The sequence below is a fragment of the Rhagoletis pomonella genome, unplaced genomic scaffold (genome assembly GCF_013731165.1).
Source record: "Rhagoletis pomonella isolate Grant_MI unplaced genomic scaffold, Rhpom_1.0 Rhpom_scaffold_00007, whole genome shotgun sequence".
NCBI lineage: Eukaryota > Metazoa > Arthropoda > Insecta > Diptera > Tephritidae > Rhagoletis > Rhagoletis pomonella.
Window position 1 is genome coordinate 27,738,707 of NW_023458561.1, and position 10,513 is coordinate 27,749,219.

Here is a 10,513-nt window from a genome sequence, read left to right on the forward strand (position 1 = left end):
AAAAAAAATTCGATTTCGAAAAAAGATTGATGGCATCCAGCTGCGTTGCGACTGCAACAAAATTCACACAGTCACGCAGAGCTGACATCTACACGCATTGAAATACTTGATATATACTTGTATCAACTTAACAGTGAAAGGCATTGTGCAATTTGTACTGGGAGAGAAGGCATACGGGCCATTAGGCTACATAAATACTTATATAAATGTACCTATGTAGTATGTTTCATGTATGTATGTTTTTATATTCATAAGTATATGTAATTTATGTGTATATAAAAGCAAGTGAAGCTTTCGGAATTTATTAACAAACAATAGAGGTGATAAGGAAAGTGTATAAACAATACATCTTTTTGTATAAGCAATCATTAATGATTAATGCAGAGGATGAAGAACAAAAACAAGAAATGAAGGGCTATAAATATAATTTTTATTGACCACAAGTGATAGCATGCATGTATTGATAAGTACAGGGGAAGCTTGATAAGCCAGCGACATTTTTAATTTCTTGCGTAACAACTTTCAACGCATTTCTGCCCCTGTCAACAAACATCTTAGTCTTATGATTTATGTTTGTTAGCAATTGGATGATGATCTCTCCGTGAATTCCTACTTAAATTAAAAAAGTAACTCCCGTATATTCATCATGGCATGGTCTAGAACTGCTAACCACCTTGGCTAAATATTCTCTGATTTCATACCTGAAGATATAAAGCGGCGTACATTGCGGCCGAAATGCAAAAGTGCGGCCAAAATACGAAGTTTAAAAGAAGTGATTCAAAACCTTGTACTTGTTCGGGGGCGTGCCGGGTCTTTCATTACGAATCCGCTGCGAGAATTGAAAAATTCAAAATGTGGGATCCAGTATGGCGTAAATTTCGAGCTTTTTAATTAGATTTCTTAGAGAGATTTCGAGTATGTCGTTTTATAGCCCACTCACTACGGGACCAGTGGAATAAGCAAATTTATTGACCTTAAAAAAGATGTTTTTTGGCGAAAAAAAACTTCAATTCAGAAACTAATTTATCAGGCTGCCCTCGTATATATGTATATACATATACATACATATATGCATGTAGACTTAAAATAAACAAACACAGGCGCAAAATTAGAGAAAACAAGTAAGAAAGTCTAAGTTCGGGTGGAGCCGAACATTAAATACCCGTCGCAAGTATTAAATATATGTTTTTTCACCTTTTCAAAACCTACCGCTAGATGGTAAGCCGGGGTGTATCAATTTTGAGTAAATTAGCGTCCTTAAATTTCGAAATATTGCAGTTTAAAGCATTTCTGAAATTTACCGTTATATGAAAAGCGGCCGTAATTTTAGCCCGATTTCAATAATTTTCAACGTTTTGCTTTTATGTGGCAAGCGCAATAAAATACCGAGTTTGGTACAAATTGGTAGAACGGTTACCGATATACATATATGTGATCATAAATGGGTGGTGCCACGCCCATTTTCCAAAATTTTACCATAAACGTATTTCTTGGTAAAGAACTGTTGCAAGCATCAATTTTGAATAAATTAGCTTTAATATTTACTGATTTATCGAAGATTTTGTATTTCTCTAAATTACCGTAATGTGGGATGTGGGCGTGGTTATTGTCCGATTTTTTTTAATTTTCGGCCATTTAGTATGCTGTACCAAGGCCAACAACTGTGCCAAGTTTGGAAGAAATTGGTGCAGCGGTTACCAAGATATACACATATAACCATAAGTGAGCCCATTTTCCAAAAATTTATAATATTCCTATTTTTCGCCTAAAAATTGTTGTAAATATCAATTTTTAGTGAATAATCTTCAGTAGTTACTAAAATATCGCAGTTTTCGTATTTCAGAAAATTACCGTCATATGGGATGTGGGCGTGGTTATTGTCCGATTTTTTAAATTTTCGGCCATTTAGTATGCTGTATCAAGGCCATGTAACCATAAGTAGGCGTGGCTACGCCCATTCTTCAAAAATGTATAATATTCCTATTTTTCGCCTAAAAATTGTTGTAAATATCAATTTTGAGTGAATTAACTTATATGTGAAGTGGGCGTGGTTACAGTCCGATTTCGCTCATTTTCAATAGCAACCTACCTTGGACTAACCTACGTACCAAATTTCGTTGAGATATCTCAATTTTTTCTCGAGTTATCGTGTACACGGACGGACGGACAGATGGACAGACGGACGGACAAACAGACATGGCTTAATCGATTTCTCTTTTCATTCTGAGCATTTATGTATACATTTGTCTATATCTATCTCGATTAGTTTTGGCTGTTACAAACAACCGTTATGTGAACAAAATTAATATACCCTTGTGCACAAGTGCGCTCGGGTATAAATATAGTATTTCGAATACGAGTTATTTTTATTCTATTTTACCAAAAGTAAAAATATTAAATTTCAGTGCTTCCAACGAAAAAAAATTTGCTGATGTTTCCACAATCTTTCTTTGGGAAAATCGGCTTCTAAAGGCAACGATAACCAGATTATTGACGACTATAGGTACGGTGACCATCCGTCCTTTATTTTAAAGGACAGTCTTTTATTTGAACCCCCTGTACTTTATAATTTTTTTCAAAATAAAGGACGCTTTTTGTCCTTTATTTCTTAAACTGTCCTTTAAATCGGCATTTTTCAGAGGTATTTTTTTAACGGAGAATATAAAAAATAAAAATGTCCCTTATGAAATTTAATGAAAACCTTCCCCAGTTTGTTTCGCACCTCACTTAAGGGTTTCTATTTAATCGGTTATCTTTGTGCAATCTATAAAGCACAGGGAAAGTTGTGCCCAGGATCGTGTTGCACGCTGAGTTTCCAGTTCCACTGAAAGAGAACAATAAACCCCCTGCTGCTTAGTGGTTCAAAACTGGCATTTAGTGTTCGTAATTCACTGGAGCCTTCAGTTTTCATTTCATTTGATTAATTTTTTTTTTTTTTTATGAAAGCTTACAATATTTGCAACAAACCAGTTCAGCCCGATTTCTGAATATTTATTTGATTATATTAATTTTTTTGTGCAAAATGCAGAAACAGTAACAATTTTGAAGAAAATGTACTCTCCTGTTCCAGTTAATAAATGTTACATAACAAAAACAAGTTGAGAACAATTGTACGGTTCTTCCAAAACAAAAAAAAAAACAAAAATACACAAAAAAAAAATTTGGAAATGTTATAAAAAATGTTCACCAAACTAAATAGTTTTTTGTTTGCTTTTTAGTAAAAATTGGTTGAAAAATGAAGGTTTCGGTGGATTATGAACATTAAATTCCAAATTTTGAACCACTGTGTGCTGGCTTCGTCGTGCAATATGAATTATCGTAAACGCATTTTGGTAGCAAGCGATGGCGAAGTCCTTGAAAGGGATTTGGCTTCATTTTTTCGCTACAGCATGGGAACTTGTACAATTAAATAATAAAATTAACTGTAAATATTTGATTTAAATTAATATATGGGTAAGGTACTTTTATCATACGAGTTGCATGTGAAAAAAGTCCTTTATTTTACGTTGGTTAATATGGTCACCGTAACTATAGGAGAAACTGACCCATAAGCGAGTGTTGCCTGAAATTATTATTCTCTTAAATAAGGGAAACGTTTGGTAAACTAGTAATATCACAGATTCTTGGTTTTTTACTTATATGATATAGACTTATATCGAAAACATCCTCAAAAATAACAAAAAAAAAACACAGCTAGGGTTTACCACAGGTTGAGAAATGCGTGCGTTTATTGGCTAAGGCTGCAGCAATGAAAGATCATCCTTCAGGCGATAATCTGCTTGATCACATTTTTCCGGCACGCAATAGATTTCAGTTATAAGCAATGAAAGATTTGAGTCAGATGCTTCAAGGTGGATTTCAACTCTTTGCGACGGACTCTTTCATGTATTGTATGTACAATTGGTACTCTAGGCTTTGGCACAATTAGCTACGCAGCGATACTCAGTTGAATGAAACATAAAATTGATCAAAATGTTTTATGAATATTAACGCTCTGCCAACAAGTGCGTTTCGCCCCAACAACAGTCGGATGCGGGTAGAAATTCTAAGAATTCTAAGAAACTGGTTTTTCCGGTGCAAAAAGTGGCGTTTGTGTACAGGTCGTCCGTCCAAAAATATTGCTGCTGTGGAACAAATTGAAGGCCAGACCGCAGAGGATTTTATTAAAAGACCAATGTTTGCACGCTCTACCGGAACTTGAGCCTCAACTCGGGAACTGAAAATCCTTATTCCATTTAGGTAAAAACTACGCACCCACAACGAGTTACTATTTGGTGTGGTTTTTGGGCTGGCGGAGTCATCGGTGCATATTCCTTAGAGAATTTTGCAGGTCACCCTACTATGGTAAACCATAAACGTTATATATAGTTTCAAGAGAATGGTGCCATTTGGCACACAGCGCATTAAATCACAATACAACCACATCAAATGGCCGCAGTAATCTTGCGATTTGACAGCATTGGATTTCTTTCTCTGAGGCTGCGTGACAGGAATGGTATATGCCAATAAGCCCGGGACGACTATACGCGTTATAAATAGTTGCGATCCCGTACGAGTCCGAACTAGTCAGAATCAGTCAGATTTTACTGGAAATCGATCCCGTACTCGGTTCTCTGACTATTGAGAGGACAAAAAAAGAGAGTAAATACGGTTCTCTCCCTGCCAGAATTTACCAGTTTTAGTCCGAGAATTTTTTGCTGGTAAATTCTGATAAATGTGTCAAACGATCAGCTGTAGTGAGTTTGGCAACCAAATTGTAAACAAAAGAAAAGTGCACTCTGCTAATTCATGTTGAAAAGTAGTTAATTGCTTGTTTAAGTGGATTCTAATGAATTTGAAAGTATTTTTGGTTATTTACATGTGTAAGCTGAGTGTGTTCACATACAAAATAAGCAAAAATTTACAACCAAAATTTGGAGGTTATGTTGAAGTTGACAGAAGCTACCATTTTCTTAAAAAACGACAGCTACAAATTTTTTCTTTCCACAACAAATTTACAACAAAAACGCTACAATTAATGCCGTAGTTAACTTTTCCAATTTCGAAAAGTGTAGTGCTAACTTGACACACGTGTTTTTTTTACTAAAAATCGATGCCGTACTTTTCATTGTTGTTCTCTCGCTCTGAGCGAATTTCAATTTTTGGACAGTTTTACTAGTTTTGGTCTGAGGAATACGGGACTGCACCTAATGATAGAAGTCCCGAACTGGGCCAAAACGTCAGGGACAAATTTTAAAAGTGCATCTCCTTTTGCCAGACACAAACACAAATGCCATAGACTACAACACTTGATGAGATTAAAAAATATATATAAAATCTGGAAAGTTTATGTCTGCGTAGACTACTTTAAAATTAAAATCAAAAATTTTAACTATAGATGAAAAAATTTTAATATTTATCAAAAAACCAAAGTAGCGGAAGATGAATTTAAGATTGCATATAAAAATTAACGCTCTCAAGCGACGTCGTGCTTCATATATGTATATAAAAATTTAGTTAAATACTATAAGCAAAGAATATCTTTTCCACCCTTCATAAACAAATCAATTTTGAAATGAGATCGCCCACACTCTCATTTTCGAAATAAAATAGAACAAGAATTTACGATTTGACAACTTGCTGCCTATGTAGATAGTGGAAACAAAACAAATAGCACAAATATTCGAATAATATTCAAATGTGATGAAATATTTAGATTTCTGCTTGTGTGGTCAGCAGCAAAATGTCAGCGAAATATATCAGTAATATACATACATACTTATGTATGTATGTATGTTGTGAATATTGTGTAAAATATTTGTTTGAAATTTCGCAAATTATTTACATCTACAATATGTGCTTGCATATGTATGTATACAAATACATATTTATGAACATAACTATGTATGTGCGTAGTAAATGTGAAAAAATATTGAATGGAAATTAGGCAATGAAATTTACGCGACACTTGGCAAATTTTATTTGTTTCAAGCAGACTTTGAGGAGCCATTGACGATGAAAGAAGCGAAAAAGGGCTTATGGCGTAAATGAAAACGGATGAGATACATAGATACGGTGACCATCCGTCCTTTATTTTAAAGGACAGTCCTCTATTTCAACCCCCTCTCCTTTATAATTTTTTTGTTTTTAAATAAAGGACGCCTTTTGTCCTTTATTTCTTAAACTGTCCTTAAAATCGGCTCTGCATTTTTCAGAGGTAAATTTTTAAACGCACAATATGACAAATAAAAATGTCCCTTATAAAATAGAATGAAAACCTTCGCCAGATTATTTCGCACCCCACTTAAGGGTTTCTATTTAATCGGTGATCTCTGTACAATCTATAAAGCAAAGGGAAAGTTGGCCCCAGGATCGTGTTGCACGCTGAGTTTCCAGTACCACTGAAAGAGAACAATAAACCACCTGCTGCATTTTGAAAAAAAAATATCCTTTATTTTACGTTGGTTAATATGGTCACCGTATACCGAGGAACATTAAATAGCAGAAGACTGCCTGTAAATAGTTTTATCAGATAATAAAGGCCCAAGATAAAAATAAAAAGATCAATTTGTATAAATTGACAGGACGTTAAAGAAATATCAGAAAAATAGAATTGGCGCAGGTTTTTATTCGCATACATATTTATAGTAATTTATATTTTAGTATAAGTGCTCTTTCTTTGAAGTGAATGCTTGAAAGAATTGAAATCATGTGAAAGTAGAAAATCAATCGCGAATTCGGTTTAGAGAAATAAATGATGGGGTGTAATTTATAAGTAAGTAAGTAGATTGGCGCGTTTACACAATATGTTAAGTGTTTGGCCGAGCTTCTCCTCCTAGCTGTGGCATGTTGTTAAAGTAAGGAGAGGGACCTACAGTTTTACGTTACGCCGACTCCGAATGGCGATTGTATTTTAATGAGAAGCTGAAATACACTCGGAGGTTTGCCATTGCCTGCCGAGCGGCGACCACTGTTAAGAAAAACCCTTTTTTTCCATATTTTTTTGCGATGTTGCTTTGAACCCAGAAGCTGCGGAGCGGTAGCGCGCACCGCTAACTACTACACCACAGCGGCCGCACACACCGCAGTGGAGTGTATCTATACAAATATCGTTTTTTTTTTGGGAGTATGAAAACGTAGGATGAAAAGTTATGCTGAATTTCCACTAGACATTTAGATGACGAAAAATAGGTGCCATTTAAAAAAAAGACATTTGGAACCGAATTTAATGAAGTTTTTCTTAAAATCATGATTCAATAATACAAGGTTAGATAATTATTGACAGCTGCGGTTTGACACTCCCTTACAAAAGGTTGCATTTACGAAGGACGGAGAAAGGGGAAGAATGAAATATCTTGGTGCGAAAATGGTAGTAGAACAGTACGCAAAGTAGGCAATTAGTAGTGAAACTCCTTTTGTAAATTCTAATGTATTTGCAGGAAATCTGGTATTTTAAACGAAATGTTGAACGTAATATTGATATATCTACGCGAATTACGTAATTTATGTGCTATTTAGCTGTATAAAAACTGCAAAATGACTCAAAATTAAAATAAGACTACTATGAGATTGATGTAAACATCCAATTTAAAAACAGTTTATGTTTTCATCAGTTAAATATGCTTCATATGCAAAATCTTATACTTCTATTTCACACGAAAGCTACACTGTTTCCATTTAAATATGCAAAGAAGCAACACTGTGCCACTGCTAAGGGAGCGGTGCGAGAGAGACAACTGTCAGTTTATCGAACCTTGTATTATGTTTAAAATATTCTTTTGCACAACTTTGCCATTAAAATGTGTGTAATTTTATGCCTAGTGGAAATCCGGAATTAGCTTAAATTTCGTAAGCATAAGGTTGTTGGTGTTATAGGAGCACGCGTGAAAGCTGTTAGGTAAGTATATCGGGTCTCGACAACTGGCTTTATATATAAACAATCGACCTGGTATCAGTTTCACTACAAATCCCTGAATTTTCCTCCACCCTATGTTACTAGCATCACTCAGGGAGTGATAACAGCAATTAAATGGGCCTACATACCTACCTACTTCCGAAAGTCTACTGAAACTAAACCAGCCATATTTCTGCACAGCCAACTTTTGTTTACATTTAAGCAACCACGCGATAATATTTTGAAGGGTTCATTCGGCTTACCAAGCAAATATGTACTAAAACATAGTAGGGATGGGAGTTTTGAATGAATTACTATTCAAATAAAAAATAAAATTTTATTCAATATTTTTCTATATTTGAATGACGAATACCTTTTTATTTTTCATTCAATTAATTTCGAATGAAGAATAATTTCTAGGTGATGGTGCACTTTCTGGATAGGTGTATTAATTCCGTATTTACCTTATCTCATTATATTACCTGAATAAAATTTTTTTTAGATAGTTGGCAACCCGCTTCTAAAATATTTTCGTCAGTATACTTCCTTAAACCTCTTTAGCTTAATACACGTATTGTAACATTTCCTTTATTTTATTAATTGATTAAAATTTTTGAAACATGTGGCAACTCGCCTCAAAAAATATTTTCGGCAGTAAAATTACCTAAACCTCTTTAGCTTGATACACGTATTGTAAAATTTCATTTATTTTATTAATTGATTAAAATTTTTGAAACCTGTGGCAACTCTGCTCAAAAATGTTTTCGGCAGTAAAATTTCCTAAACCTATTTAGTTTGATACACATATTGCAATATTTAGTTTATCTTGTCAATTAAATTGACTTGAAATTTTCAAACAGGTGGCAACTTGCCACAAAAATATTTTCGGCTGCAAGCCTTCTTAAACCGTTTTCTTTTGACATCCACATTGCAATATTTACTTAATATTATAAATTTATTCAAATTGCAATTTTTCTAGACGTGGCAACTCAGTAATTTCTTTCTTTCTATATTTTAAAATTGACATGCATTAGTTTTCGAGTGATGCGCGTACAAACATACAGACAGACAGACAAAAATTTTAAAAACTGTTGATTTGGCTTCTGTTTCTGTAATAAGGACCCACAATATTAATTCTTCTTTAATATAAATAATGTACAGACATCTGCCTGTTGCAATATATGTGTAAATTTGAAATTTCTTGATGTTGAATGAAAATATATTCTTCATGCGAAATTACTTGAATGTTAAATGAAAATTTATTCTTATTTATTCTTTATTCAATTATTCATTCTCCTGATTTCGCCCATCCATATAACATACATTCCTCGTCATTTGAATAGCACAGCCTTCTAATCCTTAGTTTCTACAGTTTTCTCTTTGGCTTATTTAATTTTCATTATGTTCACATTTTTACGTATGTATATATATGTACATATATAGGCACTTCAAAGACGCTAGCGTCGATAAATTGTGTTAATTGATTTTTTCTCTATCTTTATGACTTTTTTTTATTCATCCAGATGTCTCACTTGGCTCAATAAATTTTTGAAACGCAATAACCTCGCCCTAAGCTTTGTTGAATTGAACACATTCAAGTGTTTAAATATTTGTCAACAGCAATAAAAGGGGTGCCACTGGTATTTTTGTTTTTCTGTGACTCAAACATTGCGGCAGCAATCCAATTGCTTATTTAAAGAAACTGAAGACCATTTACGAATGCATGTTCCCCTAAGAAAATTCTCAGGCCACTACAACAATTGTGTTTTCTGACAATATATTGTATTTGTTAATGAGTATATACAACATGCATAAATATGTATTTATGAATATATTTTTTGTAGTAATTTTGAGCTTAAACTAATATTTGAACAACATTTAGTGAGTATAGAAATGACATTTGTTACGAGATATGTGACTGCCAAAAATGGAATTTTTATGCATCGAAAAATATGAAAAAATACATGTCAGCTGCAAGAAAGACTTGCGACTGTATTGTATATACATACATACATACGATGCCATCGGCTGCCGTTGGATTTACCACTTCGCATTGCACACATGCCAATGCCACACAGTTAGTTGTTGCAACGTAAATCAACACCCAGTCGAGGGCAAAGATATTAAATTTTATTGAGCGTGAGAAATTACTTTTCAAATATGTACCACTTAAATAAAGCCCGGGAATGGAATTATAAATAAAAAATTAATGTGTATAAACTGGGTATTAAGGAATTAATTGTGCAACAACACGAGTGCAGTACTAGGCTTGGCGCATTTTTTTTTCTTTTATTAAAATGGGTTGCAAGAAATTTCTTTTTAGGCGGCAATGCAGCTGTTATTTGTATCGGTTTAATACTAATTTTTCTGTGAGGTTTATTGTGTCAAAAGCGCACCCAACCCAGCGCTAAGCCTTGGGTAAGTCAAAAGCATGCGAGTTGAGTGCGTACTTCAGTGAAATTAGTGATGTAGGTAAGTATATATGCGCAAACCCCTATTTTTGCTGATTACTTTCCTTATGGCATATATGCCACAAATTACGAGTGTTTCGGCTTAAAAGGCCTACTGTCGATTGCTGTTGCTAGAATATCTTTTTTTTTTTTGTATGTATGTATGTGGGGCGCTCCATACCAAAACGGA